The sequence below is a fragment of the Coturnix japonica genome, chromosome 15 (assembly GCF_054131305.1).
Source record: "Coturnix japonica strain WE chromosome 15, WE-NBRP24, whole genome shotgun sequence".
Taxonomy (NCBI): domain Eukaryota; kingdom Metazoa; phylum Chordata; class Aves; order Galliformes; family Phasianidae; genus Coturnix; species Coturnix japonica.
Window position 1 is genome coordinate 3154927 of NC_140677.1, and position 23105 is coordinate 3178031.

Consider the following 23105-nt stretch of genomic DNA (forward strand, 5'->3'; position numbering starts at 1 on the left):
TTCTTTAAGGCCACATCCAGCACCTACGCTGTTTGGTATTCCATTGTGCTCCCAGATTGTACAGTTAGTTGGAATGCCAGGCAGGCTGGTGGAAAGATAAGGCAGCAGTGAGAAGGGATGCCACCAAACAGATAAATCTGAACATAGAATCACCCAGCTGGAAAAGATCTCAAAAATCATCAAGTCCAACCTCAGCCTAACCATAGTACCTTAACTGCAACAACCCTCTGCTAAATCATATCTCTGAGCACCACATCCAAATGGCTCATAAACACATTCAGGGATGGTGACTTGACCAACTCCCTGGGGAGCCTATTCCAGTGTTTAACTATCCTTTCTGTAAAGAAGTGCTTCCTAATGTCCAACCTAAACTTACTTTGGTGCAACTTGAGGCCATTTCCTTTCACCAGTGAGAAGAGATCTAATTCTAATTAGAAGCATCTAACAGCCAATGCAACACAGAGCCTTCCTTTGTAAAGGAGCTTCAAGCACCCAGATGAACTGCTGCAGTTCCAAAATTGATTTGGGTAAGAAACAGGAGGGGAAGTTCCTCACTTAGGCAAAATAGGATGCTCACCCCAATGGAAGCAAGTATCAGAGGCAGGGGGAGCTCTCAGAAGGCTTAAGTGGACTGAGCTGCCTCCAGCATGGTACTTGTTCTCTGCCTTTCTTATGCCAGAAATCCTACAGGGATTCTCTTTCCTTTGGCAGATAGGTGGGTCTGGAATGTGGTATCCTTTTTTGAAAGGATTGATTTGTTGACAGCAAGACTGATATTTTTCTGCTAGGGATATACTGACCAAAATGTTAAAGTAAAACAAAATTCCCTAGATTATGGAAAGTTGGCTGCAGCAGCAGAAACAGCCATTAAAACTAAGCTTTCTTTACAGTCTGATCCCCCCTAGTTATTTCAGATGTAGAGATTCTGATGTGCTCTTTGAAAATGTTAGTTGTCATGAGTATAGAGATGCAATTATACCAATAGCTTTTCACTTCACATTTTTTGCTGGTCCAGCATCTGAAACCTGGAATTTGAAGTCTGTCTCTGAATCATGTAAGACCACTGCCAGAAGTGGCAGCTCCATTGCCATAACTTCACCAGCTGTGCCTGGACCAAGGGGAGTACTCCAGGAGCATGATGCAGGATTGCTGTACCCAGAGCAGGGCTCTTGGGGTCTGCAAATCACCTTAATGTGCCTGCTGAGGGTGCGGAGCCTCATGTAGTGAATGTCGACTAATGAAAGGCAGGTGGGGTTTCCTCTACTGTTCTTAGGGGTTATGCATGAGCCCATCTAGCAGTCACAGAAACAAAACACAAAAGCACTGACCCAGATTAGCTGCTCAAAGTGGAAGATGAAAACAAGCAACTCCTGTCCATCACTCCCAGCGCTGCTGAAACTGATTTGAGAGACACGTACCCGAGCACATTGCCCAGAGTAAAGGCCATGCTCCATTTCACATTAATATCAAACTTATTTTGAGAAGTCAGAAGGTCTTCCTCTGAAGTGAAGATGAGCTATTGCAGCGCATGGACTATTACTAGTGCAGATGCTCCAGGTTATGGAAGTGCAAAGACAGATTCCTAGAGAGGGGTAAAAACAAACATGTAAGAAGGAACTGATGTGAAGTAACAATCAAAGCCGCTTCAGTCAGTGAGTTTTCATTTTCCAGTTGTTTCAGTAGGCTTTTAATCAGGGTATTAAAGGAGACAAAAATAGACAAATGGAAATCAGAGGTGTAATCAAAATGTGTACATTAATTTAGAAATGGGATGTAAGATGGACATTTGTACCTTACATGATGATTAATTTGACACTTTTGAAGATACTTTGAACAACAATCACACTTTAATTAGGAGAGAACATAATAATCTAATAGGCTGTGCAAATTTCTGTAGTAGGCTAACTATAAAATACGTTACCTATAAATTAAGGTTCAAAAGGTTGCATAGGCTCAGAATATTAAATACCATCATCTTTCCCTTAGTTGATCTAACAGTTATAGCAAAATTTATTGCCAATCTGGCTGCAACATCTGCATAACTGAGGGACTTGTTAAAGAAAAATGAAACTTGTCTTTCTGCCAAAGTTTGGAGAGGCTTAAACAGAAATTAATATCTGTAAGTTTTCCTGGAGCATTTTTGAGAAATGATCTGGCTGGCAATACTTGCTGCAATTTGAAGGGGGTTGAGGAAGACATATTTCGCAGTGGGACTAAACTTGCTGTGTAGAAATGGTGATGCTTTGATATGTTTACTTTCAGAGTTAGGTACTGTCGTTAAGGTGCTAATCAAATACCTTTAACAAAACCAATCTGATATGCGGTCTATGAATCTATGAAAATGGACTGTAGTCATTGTGTTCTCACAAAACCTCTCACATGTTGATGCTAAATATAAAGCAGGTGGTTGATATTGCAAAGCCCATTGTTATGTGCAAGCATAAGGTTGTAATTTGGATAGCTCTCTCCTTTGCATCATACATTGTCTGTCTAGTGTGGCTATTGGAGAAATACTTCAGGAGTAGGAATTCCATAGTTGAGATGGCCTTTGAGTGCACATGTGGTGCTTAAACATTAATAATTTGAAAAATCAACTATGACGATGTATGGAGATATTGAATTACTCACACTTTTCTTTCATGTTCCTGTCCATGAGGGGAGAAATGTGTTTGAATGTGTGCATGGCCCATTTTTCATAGAGTTCACTTTTCTTAAGAAAAGTCCAGCTTCAGAGGTGGATATTTGTTGAACAGCAAATCCAGAACTCATTCAAGTAGTGAAATGATGAATTTGGCTGAAATTCTGTGTATGCGTGATATCTTAACTTTCACTTCCCAAACTTCCAATAAAGTCACAAAGGAATCTGTCTTTAAACAGCCTGGTACTCCTTCAAGGATGAGCATGAAGCAACCTGGACTGAATATGCTAAAATTCCCACCTTGACAGTTGACCACTTCCATTTTCTTTCAGAAAGAGATCCAGCTGCTTATAGTTAAACATGCTAATAGATCTCTTTCTGAAAATTTGGAACCCTCAAGTTCCTTTTAATTACTAGATTAAGAGACAAATAGCGTCAATTTATTTAGCCACTCAGTGGCATGCTGCTTCTCCTTTCATCACTGAAATATGATGCCTACAGTTTCTACTACTTGTGATAATAGACCCTGGAAAAGAAAATAATCTTTACTATTAGATTTTTTTTTTAAGTCTGAATTTGCTATTCTTAGTGCTCCTCACTGAGAATTGGGCTGTCCTTCATTAGCCATCAGGAGGCACGTATTGCATTTACTGAGCAATATTAGACTTGCTAAGAGAGATGCTGGAATTCTAAGTTCAGAGTACAATTTCTGCACTGCACAGACTTTGGAGTCTTGAGCTTAAAATTGCAAGGGGCAGAGAAGAGAATCATTTAGAAGAGAGCAGTCAATGGTGCGAATTTAGATCCCAGCTGACAGTGCTGGGGATGGTTAAATGCTGAGATACTGAATTCATGACCTAGAAAAAGAAATGTTGATTAGCCAGTAGTTGGTGGAGCTCCAGCAACCATGTTGCTGAGCGCTTTTTTTATCTGATCAAATCATTCCATGGGCTGTAAAAGATAGAACAGAGAGATGACTTGAATATCTCCAACAGTGTACAGACCACTTTTCATTCCTGTTCAAACTGTGGGAAACTCAATCACATAATTTGTGAACAGTCAGGACTGTGAACCATGGTTTCCGTTCATAATGCTTTGGTTGTTATGACACCTTCTGGTTGTAAATTTCAGTTAATTAACAGTAATTATTTTATCCAGAGCATCTTTGAGGCAACAAGTAAAGGTACCATCACCTTCTTCTCATGCAAGTCCTTCTGTACATGCAAATCTGTCATGCCCATGAGGACAGGTCTTTTCTTCCTGACATACTGACGTAGAACAGAACCAAGATGCTTTGTGGCTGTGGAGTTTCAAACTTACATAGTCTTCCAAGTGCCAGTCATGCAACTCCTTCATGCATATTTGATTTCTGCCTTGAGTGGTAATATCCTTGCTTTTAACGTATGTGCATGTTGTGCAGTTGCTGTGGGAACCATATCTTTGAGGCTTCATGATTTAAAAAAAAAAAAAAAAGTATTTATAGGTTCTATTTATTTTGCTTATGAATCAACACGTTAATATTGATGCAATGGAAGAAGAAAGGAAAACAAACTTCTGAACAGAAAGCACAACATCAAACACAGATCTGTTTGTTTTTCTCTACAGCAGAGTTCCCACAACAGGAACAAACGCAGTGACAGAAAGGGAAAAAAATATGTATAAAACAAGAGAAGACAAAACAGGATAAAGCAAGCAGCAGATAGCTGAGTAGTTTAATTTAAGTTGTTAAGACCGTGTTTACTAGTCATGCGTTATGAGATTGCAAAGTATCATGGCATTTTCTGCTGGTTCTTACTGTGAGGCCCCAGGCTCTGAAGCTCACCGAAGATGTGAGGTCAGTGCAACAGTCTGCTTGGTGCTGGTGCCATGTTGATCCCTTGGGTGTGGGTGGTCACTGCAGGAGGTTCTGGGGTGGCCAGCCAGGCTTCAGGTTTTCCCAAGCTCCCCTGAAGGAGGACAGCAGAGGAAGGATCCTGTATGGTCCCTCTATGTACTGGGGTGTGAGGGGAGCTTAGAAGGGCTGGTTTAGCATTTCCTTCTCAGATGTGCTTTTTCTGTATTGTCATTGTGTGAACTACAGCTATAGGAGGTGTGTGATTTCAATGAAATGTGAAAGGAAAAGAATACTTGTGCAGCTGAGGGGGGTTGGGTGCAAGCTTGGCAGGGCTGGGAAGCATTGGGGGGTGTGAATATGTATGAGACTCTAATTGGCTCCCACATGTAATCAAGGTGCCTACAGTTCTAGGAACATCACCTAATTGTTGAAACCAATTACCAAGTTGGAGTCTATTAGATCCCCACCGTCCCATGCAATTCATTCCAAGAGCTAGGAGAGGAATTGCCTGTGAGAGCTTCCTGCAGATGGGAGTGTCTGGGGCTCCTGGGCTCATGGTAGAGAAGGTCAGACTGATGTCCCAGCATCGCCTCTTGATTTCCTTCGGGTCACATCCTGGTGTTGTCTCTTGGTGTTCTCATGATTCAATAGGTTGTGCTTCCCTGGTGCCAGGGCAGCCTGGTGTTGCTGTCAGGCCTGGCTGTGTTAGGAAGCACCCTGAGCAGCAATAGTTCATGGAACTATTACTTTTCCTGAGCTTGATGTGCTCATTACTACAGCATTCGTGTGTTTGCCCAGGAAATGGTTGCCAGGCTGTGCTGGGGCTCTGTGGGCAGGTTAGTCCTGGCAGCACTCAGTTCTTTGTAGCATTTGAGCATGCATCCCTCCTCACCTTTCCTTTCTCCACTGTTGCTGAATATAGGCTTGCTGGGTTTTGAAGTGTGCAGTCCCAGTGGTTTTGCCTGCCTCCTGTAACTATTTTAATCATTTCTCACTTCTTTTTTTAAATCCCAATTAAATTTTCCTTGTGGTTTCATGCAGAACATAAGGCTGCTTTTTTTTTCCCCTCCCTCTCTCCCCTCCTAGCATTTCAAGTCCCTTCACCTGCCTCTCTGATTGTTTCCCTCTGCCTGGTCCTCCTGTTTTCTCCATTGGGCCATTCCCAGTGCCATTACCCACCCATACTGCTGCATCTTTCCTTTTCAGAGTAATTGAACTTCAAGGCAATAGAAACGTTTTTTATCTTTGACATATCATGCAATACGTTTTAAAAAATGTTTTTCACTGATTCAGTGTAGATTTATAGTAGATTTTAAAATACTCTTTAACATGGAAAATTAAAGGACTTTTTATTATTTGTTCAGAACAGAAATAAAGCTATGTCTGTTTGGAATGCATAGCAATCCAGAGCAATGCTCATGTCTGACATAGTAGTATTTACTTCTATTGTAACAGACAAGTCAGCAGAGAGAACTATGCTGTAAGCACAAGAGCCTACCCCCTGCTTCTGTGTATGATTACAGCTTACAGTGTGCTCTGACAACAGAGCACTTAATAGTGGACAAAGATTCCCAAAACCCCATGCTATTTGTCCCTACCTCATTTCCAGATTCAGTTATTTACGAATAAAGCCAGTTACAGGGTACATTAGAACTTAATTCTATGATTAATGATTTTGCTTCCACTGGTAAATAAACTCCCTTTCTACTAGAGAGGGACAGTGTTGGAGCCAAAACAAGGGGCAAGAATATGTTGGCCTCTTCATCTGCTGATTATTAAGTATTCTGGAAGGTAATTATTTTCCTTTCTCTCTGATCTATGTAGTCTGATATCCATTTAATCTGTAGTCTATAGCTACCACATCCTACAAAAGGCAGAAACACGAGGAACCTGAAATGGCGTTTTTTCCCACTGGGGCTCAAAGAAAATTGTGGAGCAGACTTCCAGGCCGTTGCTGTTTTCCACATGGACGTTACAGCTATTTTAGATAAGAACGTTGTTGCCGCTGTATTGAATGGATTTTATATGATGGTATAAATATGTCAATTAGTATTTCAATTAGCATCCGTGACTAATCCTGCCCACGCTGGGAAGTTGCAGTATGCAAGTTTCTTACCAAAGGGTATATTTTTGCTCCTTTGTTATTCAACTCCAATGTCAGTTGGTAACTTGAATAGTGGAGGATAGGACAGAAAATTGAGCTGTCTTTTTCATGGGAGGTGAAGGATTGGATAGAAATGTTTCAGGAGAGGGCGAGGTCCCAATTCTCCTGCACTGTATGAAATTCTATGTTCTATTACACATTGTGCATCAACTCCTACAGACTTTCTTTTAGATGGTTGAATGCTCTAAAGTTCCTATGAACTTTGTAAAGGATTTTGTCATCCAGCTTTGTTCTCCTGCTCTCTGGCTGATTGCTTAGATCATTATAGTTTTGTTATATTGCTTATTATTAATGCCATAGACATGCCATCCATGCCATCACCTTCATCTATGGCAAGGCCACCTTGTGTTGCCTTAACAGTGTAAATGGTCTTCTTTTAACATAAAATCTTGTGAGAAATTAATCTGCTGATGTTTCACAGTGAAAACAGCATAGTCTTCAAGTGTAAATAGAGCCAAAGCAACAAAAGGAAACAGGTGTCAATGGTGTTCTGTTCTGATACCCCTGGGAAGAAGGACTTTCTCATTTTTCATTATTTCTATTTTGCCAGTAGAGGGCACAACTGCTTAAATCACACACTCAATACGCGGTGTGCTGTGCTAAAAGCAATTAAAAACATAAAGATACGTACATCTATTTCCAGTAATGAACACGTAGGAGAGTTTTGCTGTGTTATCAGGAACTGCTAACAGCACAAAATGTTAAAGGTTTAAAGGATGTTGTGTTCCAGAAGTGTGAGAGTGTTTGGGTTTTGCTGTGGTTTGCTGGCAGAAAGTGTTGTTTGGGGCAATGCAATGAAGGGAAAGAAGGATAAAGAGATAGCAGTGCACTGGTTATAATACAGTCTTACTGAATTACTTGAGAAATCATCAAACACAAATTAGCTGCTTGTGAATTCTGAGAATTAGAAGGCTGGGGATTTGTGTATTCCAATTTATATATAAAATTCAGCAAATTTTATTTAAAACAGCACTTCCGCAATGGGAAATCAATTCTTGGGGTAATTATTGCTTGTATTATTCTATCTATCCTTGGAATGGGAATGAGAGAGGAGGAAAAGCTGTGGGCTTAAAAATGCCAAAAGAACAGTTGAGCGTTGTATGCACATCTCCTGATAGTCTCAGCCCAGTGCTTCTTCCCTGGTTCAATAGATTAGTGGCTTACCTAGAATTGTAAAGGAACAATTAATTAACAGTTTAACAACATTCAGACACAGACGTAAGTTTCTTTTCCTTTCTGCCCAGTGTCTACAAAGTTTTGAAGATATCTCATGCAATATTTAAAGCTTTTTTTTTTGTCTTGTTGCTTGCTTTTGCTGATGTGCTGCAGCTGAGGAGCAGCTTTCCTTCTGCCTGCAGTTCCTCTTGCAATACTCTGTGTAACTAAACAGAGCAGCAGAATAACTTACAGCTAGCAATTGCTTACTTAATAAGCACATGTTCCAACATCTCCAAATCCCTCTCAGTCTTCACACGGGGTGTCTCTATGAGGGTGCACTACAATGACTTTCCAATTGAAAACAAGGAGAAACAGCCGTCTGGGGACCTCTTCCTTCCTGGAATGTGTTTTATCAGTGCAGGGATACGGTGCAAATGCAACTTAATGGCTTTGGGTGATTAAATATAATGTGAATTAGAAACTGCTTTTGTTGGACCTTGTAGCTGTGTGCATTACATATATGAAAAAATGTTGATGATTTTAGAATAGGTGTGCACAAATGCTAATTAAAAGCTCTGGTTTCTGTATTTGGAGTTGGATGCCAATGCATTCCTTAAGTATTTCCACTACAATCACCATAACCCATTTGGGCCCACTAGGCAACAAGATGAGCACCTGAATGCCCTCAGGATCTTCCTTTTTATATTAGAATTTTCTAAGGATCTTTTACAATTGGTTTCAGTATATACAAGTCTGCAACTGCCCTCATGTTGAGATGCAATGACATTTTGGTTGGAGGTCATTAATAATACTGTTTTCCTTATTGTTTCTGTTCAAAGTACGCTTGCACAGAGCTATTTGTATTCATTGCAGATGCAGAGTCTTCCCATCAGGGTATTTATAGATCTCAAAATTATTAGTGCTTGATTTAGGAAAGCATTCTTAAGCCAGACAGGAACTAAAGCATACGTTTTCATGGAGACAGAGGTAAATACTGGCTGAAATACTTCACTGAATTCAAGTTCTTGGGGCACTTTCCATCTAGTTTACTGTTCAGGTATGCTGTTTTTCCTTTCATTTTATTTTTTCATAGGTCTGTAGTATTTGCATTCTGGTTTTCCCTGCCTGCACTGGATCCTGCGGACAAAGCTTAGCATTAAGTGCACTTTCTTATTTTCCTTCAGGCATGTTTGGGATGCCTGAGTAAACTCATGAATGAGACCATGTGATGCTAAAACCCAAACTTACTTCATCATGTTAAAATTAGAAGAGTCAGATGATTTTCAAGACCTACATAGAGATCTACACTGCTGGAGCACAGCTCCATGCTTGCACAGAGGATGCTATACAAGTAGCCAATGGGTGATGTGATGAAGATAATTACTGCTATTTGGGTGTCATGATGACTGCCTTGAACTTCCCAGCTAGAACTGAAAGCTTTAAAGGTGACTAAAAGTCAGCATTGCATTTGGAAATAAATACTGCGTGTTACAGAAATGAAAATATGTATTCTTGTAACTTGTGCTGAGCATAATGAAAAATCATTCATGCTAAGAAGGGAAGGAGGAGTAGCCGACTGTTTCCTCCACTCCTCCAGCATGATCACATTTCAGAATGCTTTTAAGGAGTATTTCTTCACTGCTCAAAAATTTACTAACCACATCTTTACTGGCAAGGGCTGTCTGTGCTTTGGTTTCTGTCTTCCACCCCTTAACTGTAAACTCCAAGTGGTGCTTTGGATGCATTTAAGCACTGGGTGTTCATCTCCCAGCATGAGATTGGAGTGGTTTCCCATCTTGTGAGAGCCCTCGTGCCAGGAGAGCTCCTCGGGATGCTGTGAACAAATACCCCGCTTCTCCACTGCATTCTTGGTGATATCAGATTTAGAAAACGTTCTATATTTAGCAAACTGCTGAACAGCGTGTGAGGCAGTTTGTTTGAACAAAGGATGGCAGGGGTTGTGGGAATATAACTTTGCATTTAATTCTATTTGATTAGGAAAGCTACCAGTCTGTCATTTAGCTTTCAGGACGGCCTTAAAACGTCTTTGCCGTCCACCGAGTCACTACTCAGGCCTCCAGGCATCAGGCTTGTTTCTGCTTAACATTTCAGCTCAAGGTTGTCGGTTAATACATAATGATAAGAACAGATCCATCGCATTTTAATAGATATCACAAAATCAGACAGAAGTACTGTGAGAATAACTTGATATATAGGGAAATAATTCTATTTTAATCCTTAGTAGCCGTAGATGTTCAGATTACTGTAATGTTATTCAAATGAACAGCTATTAATAAACAAATATTTCAATGACACAAAAATCTGCAACAAAAACAAAACTAAATTACCTGTTTATTGGAATTGGCCTTCAATCGCTTACTCATTTCTACCAGGAAAATGTCTGTACGCCTGCAAATATCATGCTCTCACCCTGTCCCCTTTCCCACAATTCACAGATTACTTTTATGCCTCCATCGACCAATATGTAAAATCATTTCACCATTTTAATTTTCTCTCTCTGTGATTTCAAGATATTGTATATCAGTTTGCACTCACTGGGCACTTAACCTTCCTATTATCATTTTCTTTCTGTATCGTGCTCTGTAGTATGATAACACAATTCACTTTCTTTTATCAGTTTTGTGTTAGTCACTGTGGTCTGATCTATGTTCTGGCTGCATTAAGGAAATTTGCATCCATATAGCAACACCGCTGTGGTTATCACCAGCGTAAACCTTTAATGCATACAGCTGGTGTCAGGGCAAAGCAAGGCTTTCAGTGCTGCCATTTAATCCAGTCACATAATTAATTTCCTTAATACAGACAGGGCTTCTTATTAGCCTCCCCCTCCCAGTCCTTCCCCCTGCTGCTCCAAACACCATTTGCACTCTGTTTATTAGCACCGACAGGAGCTCATGGAGACAGGGAAATGAAATTTTTAACATACTGGTGATTCAATCAATTGCATTTGATGCCAAAATAAGAGTTACCATTGACTCCACTGAAATCAGGCTAGACTGTTGTGGGATGCTTCTAAAAATATTCCTGGTGCCTCCTCGACCTGTGGAGAGCAGTGTTATACAAAACAGTGGTAAAATGCAGATGGCTGTGGGGAGCACGTCCAGCACTGGTGTCAGTGTCACACTAATGCTGCAGTGACTGGAACAAGGACAGAAGGGCATGCAGCTCATGGCCCAGCACAGCCACAGCAGGGAGTTCCTAGGCTGGAGGGGCTCATGGATTACCTTGTGACATACAGATTCAATGTAGCTACTGCATCTGATGTTGGCGTTGAAGAAATGCAACATGTATTACTTGTCCCTGGAGAGCAAGACCTTGGGAAAGCGGGTATCAGTGTTGGCTTAGAAAGAGAAACATTTATTATAAGTGAGAATGATTGGATGTGCATTAGGCATTTGAGGTTCTGGGAGTACTGCTGGAGAAAGCAGGTTGTTATCTACCTTCAACCGCATCCAAAGCATCATATATTTTGTGTGTCTGTTATGATCGCTGACATTACTGTGCCTGAAAGTGTGATTGGATGTTGAAGGCTATAAAAGCTCTTATACCCAAAAAGATGGAAAACTGTGCTTACACCTGCTTATTTAATTCTTAAAACTCTGTTGTCTGGTGGCCACTTCAGGCTCAAGGAACTGATCAGTCTGCTTCCAAAGAAACAGCTTAGTGGTGATTCTGGTCAGCGGTGATTGAAAGCAGAGCATCAGCCTGCTGGCTACGTATCCCATGCTGACTATAGAAGTCTTTTGCAAAGCAATTTGGTTTAAGCTCAGTTTAAGCTCGAGGTGACTTAGTTGGTATTTTTGCCAGTGGATAGGAGAGTTTTTGCAAGTGAAGGTTTCTAGGAGACAAGCTATGATTGATTTGTTTCCTGGAGGATATTCTGGTGGATCTGAGCCTTCTTGTTACCGGTGACTAAATTCCCATCTAAAACTTGGAAAAGAAACAAGGTCTGTCAAAGCACATAGCAGACAACAGCAGTGCAGAAAGCAGTTCTATAGACAACCCATGTGCTGAAAACACAGGTGGAAAGCATAACCTGAAAGCACACATAGCAACTATGGCAGTTGGCAGAGCTGTGTGAGGGCTGCAATCAGCAGAGCAGGTGCTCTGATAGCTGCCACTGGTGCCAGCTGACACCAGGATGGAGGTGGTTAATTTGAGTTTCCCAACCAGATTATTAATTATTAACTGGCAAGTTTCTTAGCTGATTTACTTAAATATCATATTCATTTATCTGCTTATATCCATGCCACGCTTATAAATTAAAGTTCTTTTTTTCCATGTTGATCCTTAGGAAGCATTAATTAGACAACACTTCAGCAGAAGCATCGCTGTCCTTCTCATGTGATTTCTGTGACATGCTGACAGTGATGCCTGAATGACAGGTGGGAATGAAAATATCATTAGGCTGGAAGTAACGTGAGACGTTTAATTAAATTATTATTGAATGCCTGCATTAGAGTAGCATTCTGGAGATGGGGACGGCAGAAGGGCATCATGGTGTCAGGTACTGTGTGGAAAATGTGCCATCTAGCCCCAGTCTTCAGTCTGCAAATTGACTGTCCTCACAAGTATATGGGAATATAGGAAGTTTGCAGTGATTCCTGAAGTGAGTAATACAGCAAAAAAATACCCATCAAGTGACTATTTCTGACTATTACAAAATAAGTGAGGGGAAGACTGCTCTATTTTCTTCTCTCCCCAAAGGCTGGTCAGTTCTTTGACCTCACAATCTCATAAAGTGCTTGTCTGGCAAACTTCAGAAAACCGGCATCTTTTCTATGGGAACAACTTGCTACCTGTGATAGGGATTTGAAGTCCTTCATTTAAATAATTACTGAAACTGAAAAATGAATTAGTTGGCAGAGGCAGTCAAAAGGTGGGGCTGGGTGGGAGGCAGACAAGGGCACTGGGCACTGGGGAAGGCAAAGTGCAAAATGCATTCTCAACATTTTCACTACTATGGTTGGTCAAGCATAAAAAATAGTAGCATAAAACTCCTGTGCTGGTCTGGCACAGCTGATGCTAATATTTCCACGTTGAAAGCCATGCCATAGGTCTGTGACCTTGCCAGCTCTCACATGCCCAAAAGAGTCAGGTGTAATGAATGTGAGCACACCAGGTGTGCAGAGCTGCCCACAGCATCCTGAGCTTTGCTCCTGGTGGACCCATGCACTGCAGAAGTGTTCACAGCTGCCATTGTACCACCTGTGCTGGGCTCTGCTGTGAAGCTGGAGCTTGGCCTTCATCCTGTCCTGAGCTTAAAAAAGGCAAATTTATGCAAAAGCCCAAAGTGGATTTTAAGACATAGGATGGAGTTTCCATGCTTTAGGCCCTCAGCTGACAGGTAGCAACAGGCTGAGCTCCTGCTTGGTGCCAAAGCTGTGCTGAGCTGTATTAGTCTGCATCTCAGTGCTCAGCTCATGAGTGGGGAGCTTGTTATATCATAGTTATTCCATCACCTCTATGAGCCCTACGTGATCGCTCTCTGCCCATTAGAAACGTCTGATAGTTTTTCAGAGATAATTTATTTTTTCGACGTCCCTTTCTCAGAGCGGTGCCACGTTTCATTACTGAAGCAATTGCATTTCAGTGTCGGACAGCCCTTAATTACAGCTGTAGACGTTCACAGAAAGGTAACGATGGTCTCTTCGGGTCCTCACAGTGCATGGGATCCCAGGAGCCATGGCCAGCAGTTGGCACCTGCAACAGAATAGACATAAGGGGAAACAGGGGCAGCGTGTGCTTTGTTGCGCCGTGCATCGCCCTGCGCGGGGATCCTGGAAGGTAACGGGGTTTTGAGAAACGCACTGCTGGCTGTTGTAAGAGCTTAGAGGAGTTGTGCTTAGCTTCATTACAGCTGCGCAGCTGTAACAGCGCGATCACCTGGAGCCAGGCTCAAGAAAACGCCCACCCGGCTCCTGCGCGGAGACCGACGTGAACCTTTGTGTCTGGGCTGGCAGCCCGGAGATCGGACCAAGTTTTTAATACAAGCTCAACACGCGCCAGCATCGCGCTGTCCCCCCCCCCCTCTGTTCCCCCGGGCTCTGCCCGCCTCGCGGCCCCGGGCACAGCGGCGGCAGCGCGTGTGGGCGGGCAGCTCGTACCGATCCCGCCCCGCGCCTGGAGCTCGGCGCTCCCCGCTCCAGAAGAAGCGTCGGGCGCTGCGGGAGCCGCAGGATTTTACGGCGGGGCCGCTCGGCGGGTGCGTGGCTTCGCGTTCGGGCTGCGGGCAGAGCGGGTGGGCGCCTCGGTCCGAGAGACCCGGCCGCGGTCGTGCGGCTGTCGGCGGCGGCTCCGCTCTCGGCTCCGGGGTTATTCGCTGCGGTTACGGACGAGGAAAGGAGAAGCGGCGGTGCGGGCGCTCGGTGCGTGCCCGGGATCTCTCGCTGCCCGCCGGCTGCGGTCGCCCTTCCCAGCACGGTACGTTCCCCTCCCGCGCTGCTCGCTGCGTTTTAACGCGTGTGATTTCGGAGATGCCCCCGGGGCGCGGCGTGCGGCTCTTCCTGAGCTCAGCCCGAAGTTCGGAGCGGTTCTGCCTTAGGGCTGTGCTGTCCGGCTTTGCTTTTGCAGGTAACTGTCTGAAATCGAGCGAGAGCGCGCTCGGCTTCTCCTCCTGTCTGGCGTCGGTGTGCAAGCTGGCAGCCCCGCTCTGCTTTCACATCGCGGAGGGGCCGCTCCGTACCCACTGAATTCCGTCCAGAACTTTTGCAGCGGGTGCAGGAGGGGCTGCACGCGGTGCTCCGTGCCCGTCCCCGCAGCAGAGGGGCGCTGAGCAGAGCGAGGTGACCTTGTTGCTGCTCAGCGAGGTGCCTGGCTCTGATTAACCCAAATCCGAGAGCACACAGCCCGTTTCGGATGGGAAACGAGGCAGCATCAGCCTCGGGTGCGAGCCGCTTGATAGAGATTGCTGTGCTAATGGCATTGCTGCTAATGTGTGCGTGTCATACTCATCTTAGAGCGCTTGTTTGACACTAGAGGAAATATCGCGGGTCCCGGAGCAGCAAACTCTTTTAAACTATTGACTGATGCATTTTGCACGAGAAACTTGAACTCGCTGGAGCTGCGTGCTGGGTTTGCCCAGAGATGCACTCGTTGCTGCTTTAAACGTTAAACATCTGTGGGAAGTTGTCAACAAAATATTGAAACGAGGAGTGGAAATGCTGGGCTGGCTGGGAGTGTCTCAGCCCTCTGTGGGGTTATTCCTGGCAAGTTGGCAAGAGACTTTCCTCGGTAAGCCATGGCGTTTGGGAGAGGATTTAAGGGAAAATGGTGCAGTAAACGCGTGTGGCTCTTAGCGGAGCGCTGCTGATCTGATGTCAGGACTGCGGTTAGACGTTGTGCTGTAAAGCTCCGCGAGCCCCGTACAACTCTATTGCTCACCAGTCACCTGCGGGCTCCGTAGGGTTTCTGCTTCTCTGCGTTCTCGATCCTAGCGCTGCCTTATGATGGGAGTAAGCTGCGCTGAGCCGAGGGCGTTGCAGCACGCAGCGGTGTAGCGCTGCTGTGGGTGCTGAGGGCTGCAGGACGGCACCGCCGCCTGTGCTTGGGGACGATCGGTCCCTGAGCTGAGCGTTGGGGTGGAGCTGCTCAGTGCAGCTGCGTGCTGTTGGGGCGGTGAGGTGGAACGAGCGCTGTGTCTCCGGCTCTGTACCTACAGAGCGTGGCCATGCGGTCCCGGGGCTGCACACCCGCACCTGGGGGTTCTGGGCCCGCAGAGCACCTCGTTGTCGGTGCTGGTGGAGAGCGAATTCGTGTAGGCACAAGCAGCATCTACGTACGTTGTAGCTACCTCCTGTAACGCTTCTGCAAGGGCTTGTACCCCAAACACACCCCGGGGAACGTTTGTGAAGTGGAACGTTTGGTTTCTTGGAGCAGAACTTGCTGTGTTTCATACGTTCTGGTGGCAGTGCTGACATGGGAAGCTCCTGCACTTTGGTTTGAATTTTAGGTGTTTTTTTCCCTTTCTTTTCCTTTGTGGTAGAAACTGATTCTACAAGTGCCATAAGTAGTTTTGTATCAGTGTGGAGTTGGTCATTATGTTTTAGGTGCTACCCACAAACGTGGTTTTCCACTGTTCTGAACCAATGAGAAATGTGGTGTGTTGCTGTTATCGGTGAGGAGGCAGAAAGTCTATTGAGAGAGGGGAGGAATCATCAGTCGTGGGGAATGACTGCACTGAGTTTGCTTCTTGAATATGGGAAAGGCTTTGGATGAATTATTTATAGGATTGACCGGAAATTGGGAAAAAATGGGTTGTCTGTTCATCTGTTGAGTTTCTTGTTGTCTATTTTAACTTGTAACCTTCTTGGTGCTGTCTGGGAGTATCATGTTCTGCTAACAAAGATGTTATCTAATGGCTTGATTTTAGAAATTAACATGATGCTACGGTCATGTGAGATGCAAACATGAATGTGTTCAGGCTGAGTACTAGTAAAAGTACAGGTGTCTGTACAGAATGGCTTCTTCAAGAGCCTCTTGTAAATGAATGTGTTGCTTGAAGTCATGTTGTACATGGATGATGCCAAGATGGATTAAATGTCAAGGTATTCTGAAAGCAAGTTGTGCTTAAAGAAGTTTAGAAACTTGTTCTTTCAGGGTGGTTTCCATGACACACTCAACCGCTGGAAATGAAGGGGCAGAAGACTCACTTTGGTGCTCATGCTGTGAGTGGTTGTGCTGTTGCTGCTGTCCTTAATGAAGCACCTGCAGTGGCAGGAAGTCTTTTTCAGCTCTTGTTTGCAGATCTACAGCTTAAATTCCTGTCAGAGGCAGCCTCTTGTAGCCAAAACAGGGACAGATCAGTCACTGATTTTGCCAATTAAAAACAATTAAAATGCAGAAGCATGAACTTGATAGAGCTGCAGTCTTGTCTAATGCTAACGTCTTCACTTTTGATTTAGTGAAGCTGTTCAGAGTCACAGCCGCTTCTTGATGCAGAATTGAGTATCCAGATTTTATAGCATGTGGTGTAGGAGAATGCATTGGAGGAGGAATTTAATGAATCATTGGTGATGCTTTGTCATGCGCCTTAACTCAAAAAAGGATTAGAGAGGGGCTGCAGGACTGCATGGAGTGAGATACATTCCTGTTTAAAGATCTTGATTTGGTGCTCAGGCAGCCACATCTCTCACATGTCCATTGATACAGATGAAAATCAGCCTCAAGCTGGTGGTGGTATTAGATGGCCTTTGCAGCAGGTGTTCTAGGAGGGTTTGGGTAACAAAAGTGGAGGGGAAAAGATATTTGACTGCAGTCATACAATCATTAACAGTCAGAAGGACCATCGGGATCATCTTGTCCAACTGCCAGCCCATCCCCAAGTAAATTAAAATCTTCTATCTGTGGGTTTTTCAGTGTGTTGCATGATAGGAAGAGGTCCTGATACAGGCTGAAGGGAAAGGGCAGAAGTTGAGTAATTCCTCCAGATTCTTAGTCTTGTTCTTGGTCGAATGAAGAAAGAGAGGTGTTGGTTTGGAGTAATGAGGATGGTTGGTCCTTTTAGTGTCAAGCCAAAATGTGCAAGTTGAAATTTAGTCTGAGAAAAGGTTGATTAAAATTGAGCTCGTAATATATGTAGCAGTGGTTTCATTTGGAATAGCTGTTGATTTTACACTCTCGAAGAAGCACTTTTTAATGTATTAAAGTAAGATGTTATTCTTCAAAATCAGTGAGAGCTTTCATCTTGTATAGCTGATGTGTTGTTGTTTTTTTTTCCCCAGCTATCACTTTTAAGTAATGGTCTCTTGAAGAATAAATAAATGGATCAATGTAAGGAATAATTAGCTGGCAGGGCTGCTGCGTTTCCAGCTGAGTGACGCAGCAGTTGTTGCTGCTGAAGTGCTCAGTGCTGACCCACGTCCCATCTGAAACATGTTTGTGCTCTCTGGAGAAACTTATCTGGCAAGAATGGATGGTCTTTGAAAACAGACTGTGTGTATTTTAATATTTTGAAAATCCTGCATGTTGGAAACACTCTGTTTGCAACGTTTGCCCTGGTGTGAAGCACAAAGCATTTAAAAGATGGGTGGTAGAACCACCGGCATGGTGACCCCCCCAGAAAATAAATCTGAATGGAGTTCTGAGCTTTGGAGAAGAGAAGGGAAAGACAAGGAGCAGGATTGGCTGGGAGGTGCTCCTTGCTTGGCTGTTTGTAGGGTGCTGGATAAGAACAAAATGGAGGGCTCCTCCATGAGGTGGTTATACTGCAGACTTCCGCCATGGGTGAGAGGTTGTGAAGGGCTGGGTGCAGACATAAGGATCTCCTTGAGGGGAAATGCATAGTGTTTTATTTAAAAAACAGCTATTCCTGTCTTTGATGTACTAACTTGTATGTACATATAATGGGTTTTTTTCCTCTTGCTCTGCTGAAATGTCAGTGCCATGTTTGCTGTTTGGGGAGTGTGTTTCAGTTCAGCAGGCCCCGGCAGTTCCAAGCAGTGCTGTCACTCAACGTACTCAGGTCTTTTATGAAATTTAAAATATAATAAATTATGGCTATTTGTAGCTGTAGACCTGTATTTGGAGTAAATTGTTGGGGAATATCAACTATTTTTCCACAGCCTGACTTAATGTAAGGCATGGCCAGTGTCCCTCCTGCTCGTGCTGAGGTCAGAACAATCATTTTCAGCCTTTTGCACTGCTTGACTACATAAGGAGCAATCCAGTCTAATCCAATCCAGAGCAGGTCAGTGAATGATAAATGTAGTTTAGCTTACAAGCATACTGATGTTCACAGTTCATTTACAGAAAAATCATGCATCTCTGTTTCTGAAGACTCTCCATTTGTTAAAATCAGCTTCTCTTGGAATTCACAGTCCAACGTGAGATGAAAGAAGCTGCTTTAATGGCGTGTTATTGGGGAGATATTTTACATGTAAGAACTGGTATATCAGACTGCTGTGATTCATGCAGAAGCTGTAATTACTGAATCTAACCAAGTATTTTAATTTCATCCTGGCTGAAGTAAGGTTTATGCAAATATCTAAATGTGCATTTTTCCGCACTGATCCTTTCAGTTAGGTTGGTCAAATGGGCTGCATGTATATCTGTGAGAACAGGGTCTGGTCTTTGCTACCTATTACCTTAGGAGTGCATCAAAGAAATAATGGTTGGAATAATGATGGAAGAGAGCTGTTGGCCAGGGAGTGAGCCCTGGTGGGCTTGGGCTGTGTGTGGGGTGCAGGGCAGCAGTGCTTCCTGGGCAATGGGGCTGTGCCGTGGTGTAACCTGCATCTGCAGAAAAATGTGCCCGAAGTGCATATGTCCAAAGTTTATGATTCAAAAAACACCAATATTTACTACAATAGCCACTTTCTTCATTAAATAGTAACTTTTCTGTCACTTCTGAGAGTACAGTGCAGGTCAGCATATGTGCAAATGACTGGTAGGAGAGTTCTCTGCTGCATCCTCAGTTATTTAACGTGTCAGCCAAACGTGTTGATGTAGATTGTAAATGATAATAAAAAGAAAAGGCTGTGCATGCATGTATCTTTTACTAGGGTAATTTGTAAAGCACGGGATTCTGCTAGGTCAGTGCCTGACCACCAGCAGCTCCTCCATGGGAGTGCGCTGAGCTCCTGGAAGGTGCTTCTGGATAGTGCGTGCTCTGAAATCTGCTCTTAAAACTATATAAACAAAGGTGCATAGAAGCCTAGCAAGCAGGCTGGAAGTGATAGAGAGCTATCAGCATGTTCTCTCATCTGTGTGTACATACTTGGTTATATATATGTATATATATATAACCTTCAAGGTTATTCCACTGACTTTTCTGTCTATAGTCAACTTTTTTGTTGCAGGAAACTTTCAACGTTTCTAACAGTAAGACCAGAGGGTATATTTAAATAGTTTCAAATAATTGCTGCAATTGATACTCTATTTTAAAACAGCGTGATTTATAAATGTAGTGGTATGAGTCGTGTGGGATGATGATTATACAGATAATTATTGCATGTTATCAAAGCACTGAGGGTTTGAAAGTGGGATTTTTTTCCCCAAGTGTTTCCACAGTTACTGCAAAGATCAGTGTTAAGTCTCCTCCACAGCTCCTGCTGGTAGCTGTTCTGACTGTGTGTTTCTTCCCAGGCATGCTGGCCATCTATGAGCCCCGTGACACAGCCCCACATGGCAGCTGTGCTGCAGGCAGGTGGGATCTCAGGGCTGCAGTGAGGATATTTCCTCTTGCTGTAAAGCAGTTAAATCATCAAGTCATTAAACCATTTTCTGTTATTTCCTAACTAGCAGGACACTGGGCTTTCTTAGAACAGCTTCATTAGAAAGTTGAGTGTGATATTGTGTATTTCCATTCATCCAGGTGATGGTGTTGAGGGCTTTGTTCCAATAATGCTGTGGCTGTTAAGTCTCTCCATCCTCTTTTTTCCATCCCTTCTCCTCTAAAACATAACCCTTTGGAATGCTGCAGGAAAGGGTAGTTGCAGAGGAACCAGAAGTACATTGGAGGAACAGCTGGTCCTCTTCATTTCTTCTGGTGCTGCCAACCGTGCTCATGAGAAGGACAGGCGAAGGGCATGAGGATAGGACAGAGGCTGCTGTGAGTGCTGTGCTTTGTCACAACCTTCAGGTTTCCTCCCTCAGTGTCAGAGCAAGAGGAGCCCCTGGCCCATAGCTTGGGAGCCAGGTGCCCATCTCAAGACCTATCTGCTTGTGTGGAACTGAGGCTGTGGGTAGAGAGTAGAGCTGAGATTTTGCTGGCATTGGTCTTGTTGTGGTTTACTGTTGTTTTTGGTTTTGTTTTTCTTCTACAGTGGGGCATCTACCTGAATAGTTGATAGACCACTGCTCCCATTCTGAATTGTAAATACCTGTCCTTGAAATGTATGTGAAACTGTTAAACCCTAACAGTGTCACTGTCACGTTTATCTGGGCTTCGTTCATTTCACTGGTCCGCACAGTGCAATTGTTAATGGTATCAGTTGAGTTCTCCTTAACCTTGGGATTTGAGAATAGAGTGCCTTACAGTTATTAAAAGGCAAGCTTTGCATTGAAAATTTGTACTGCATCATAGGGGAATTTATTTCAACATTGATTGATTGGAGTTAAAACAAGCAAGCAGCATTGCTGCCTTTGAGAGATGCCTGTTAAGTGCTGGGTTTGAGCAGTGCTGCTGGCTTCTGGACCATTCAGGTCTGCATCTGGCTTTTTAGGAAAACTCCTAATGTTTTTGTACATGAGCTGGCATTTGTTATATATTAGTGCTGGCTCCAACCCCTTCCTTTCCATCTGTCCTAATTTTTGCTCGTGTTGACTAAATACATTGAGTGTGTGTTTTTTGACTGAAGATGAATGTATGAAAATGAATATCTGCTTTGGATAGTCCACACTGAAAGGATAGACTCTGTAATTTTTCTCTCTTCTTTATTATGAGATTACATGCAAATATGCAAATTGGTTAGCATAAGAACTCCTACAGAGTAATGGGTGTAATTTATTTGGGGTTTCCAAGTGTTCTCATGTAGCTGCCTTTCCAGTGAAGCAGAAGCTGCAGGATGCAGGGAATTGAAGCTTTCCCTGGGATTGCTGCTCAGGCTGGTAGGAGAATAGAAATATTGGCTTTTCTCTTCCATGTGTCTTTTCCAACCTCTGGGTCTTATGAACTGGACTACTGACTTAATGGCTTAAATCAATGGCAAATACTGCTGAGCAATACTACTGCAAAGTTTAATGGAAGTAAAAGCTGTTTAGCTGTTCTGTAAGTCAGATTAGCAGAGGTATAAAGTCAGTCCTTTTGAGATGTAGTGGAAAGCTGGTGATTTCCTATTAAAGGTTGCTAGGAATAAGTTGGTCAGCGGAGAGCAGTGGAAATGGAATCGGCAGCCCAGCCAGGAGGTGGATTTCTACCTTGATCTCCCGTGTGTCTGTTCCCCACTTATGACCAGAAATACTTGCTTTGGTAGTTAATGGGTAGATTATCTGTTAGATAAAAGGTCAAATTGTATGGAAGTTCTCCTAAAAGCTATTCACAGTACCATCTGTGCTTAATAATGCCATTCCTTCCTTTTTCTTCTGTTGCCAGTGTCTTTCTAGTTTGCATCACTGAAAACCTCTAAATGGGTCAAATAATGTGGGATCTTCAGGGAGATGATTTACAAATTGCTCCAGCCTCTCTCTTCAAATAGATGTGCTTGTTGGATGGGCTGCGTGTTGAATGGAATGGATAACTGCCAGCTGCTTTAAGTTTGGGGCATGACCAGGATAGTATTTGCTACTTAAAAATGAGATCCTGTATATTAACTTGGGTGTTACTCGAGTGGGACTGAGAACCGGAATATGGAAACAGGGAGAAAACTGTGTCAACTTGATGAACAAATGCAATGCTTAAAAGAATAACTAAATACTTAAGAATCCCTTTAAACATTGAGTACTGAAATATGCAAAAATGTTGGAAGTATGCAGGTTGGCTCTGTAGGTTGGATAAGTGTTTACCATTTGGTCTGTAGAACAGCACTTCTGACAGACTACTTGAAACACATCCCATTACCAGGCTTCCCTGCCATGGAGGGGCAGTGCTGCGGGGATGGTGGGGCTCCCTGCTGGATGTCCCCAGGGATTTTATGTCTTGTTTTCCTTTTGAATTAAAACCTGAAAGCCTTAAAATGGAGAAGTGCTTCTTTGATTCTGCGCTTGAGGAAAGTGAATTGATTCGGTTTTTTTTGTTTTTTTGTTTTTTTTTTTAATCTGTAACCTGATTTGGAACAGACAAACTAAACCAACTTTAACAGAGAGAGCTTTTATGTTTAGCAGCCATATGCTATACTTTTTATGCATCAGTCTCTAGGTCTCACATCTTATCTTTAGGATTTCTGGTGTTTTTTTACCTCTCCTGTTAATTCTGAAGCAAGCTGCTGAGGTCGGGTGGTTGCAGATGATGTTTTCATATGAAAAAGGGGATGGGGAAGAGGTCACAGCAGAAATGAGAGTTTTATTTACAAATTTGCAGAATTCATGAGCTAAGGCTGAGTTGTAGAGTTCTTTAACACTCTCAACCAATACAGAAGACATAAGTTTTTAAGTTTCTTTTATGTGCAGTCGTTGCTTGCAGGCTGAAAAGCAGTTTTCTCTGTGTTTCTTTCTTTTTTTATATTCTTTTCTTGGATAATAGCTTGGAAACAGCTAAGGAAGACAAAAGGATCCAGTAACTTATTCTATAACCCTTGAATTTGACCTGCATCAGCCTTGTGTCTGTTCATTGCCAGGTACAGGGGATGCCAGCTCTGCAGCTGGAGATGTGTTGGTGTGGCTGAAGCCTCACAGCGGTGAATGCTGGGGAAAGC

At 43.3% G+C, this 23105-nt stretch overlaps 1 protein-coding gene across 4 annotated transcripts in view; it reads left to right on the forward strand.

Moving 5' to 3' along the window:
• The first annotated feature begins 13763 nt into the window (after positions 1-13763).
• LOC107319982 (contactin-3) overlaps positions 13764-23105 on the forward strand; it is a 93313-nt gene continuing 83971 nt past the window's right edge. Inside the window, exon 1 of one of the 4 annotated variants that reach the window (XM_015875402.3) lies at positions 13764-14020. The gene's annotated coding sequence lies outside the window, so the exon portion shown is untranslated. Of the gene's footprint in view, positions 14239-23105 lie in introns of all 4 variants that reach the window. The other 3 variants (XM_085516168.1, XM_015875398.3, XM_085516167.1) reach the window with 3 other exon arrangements.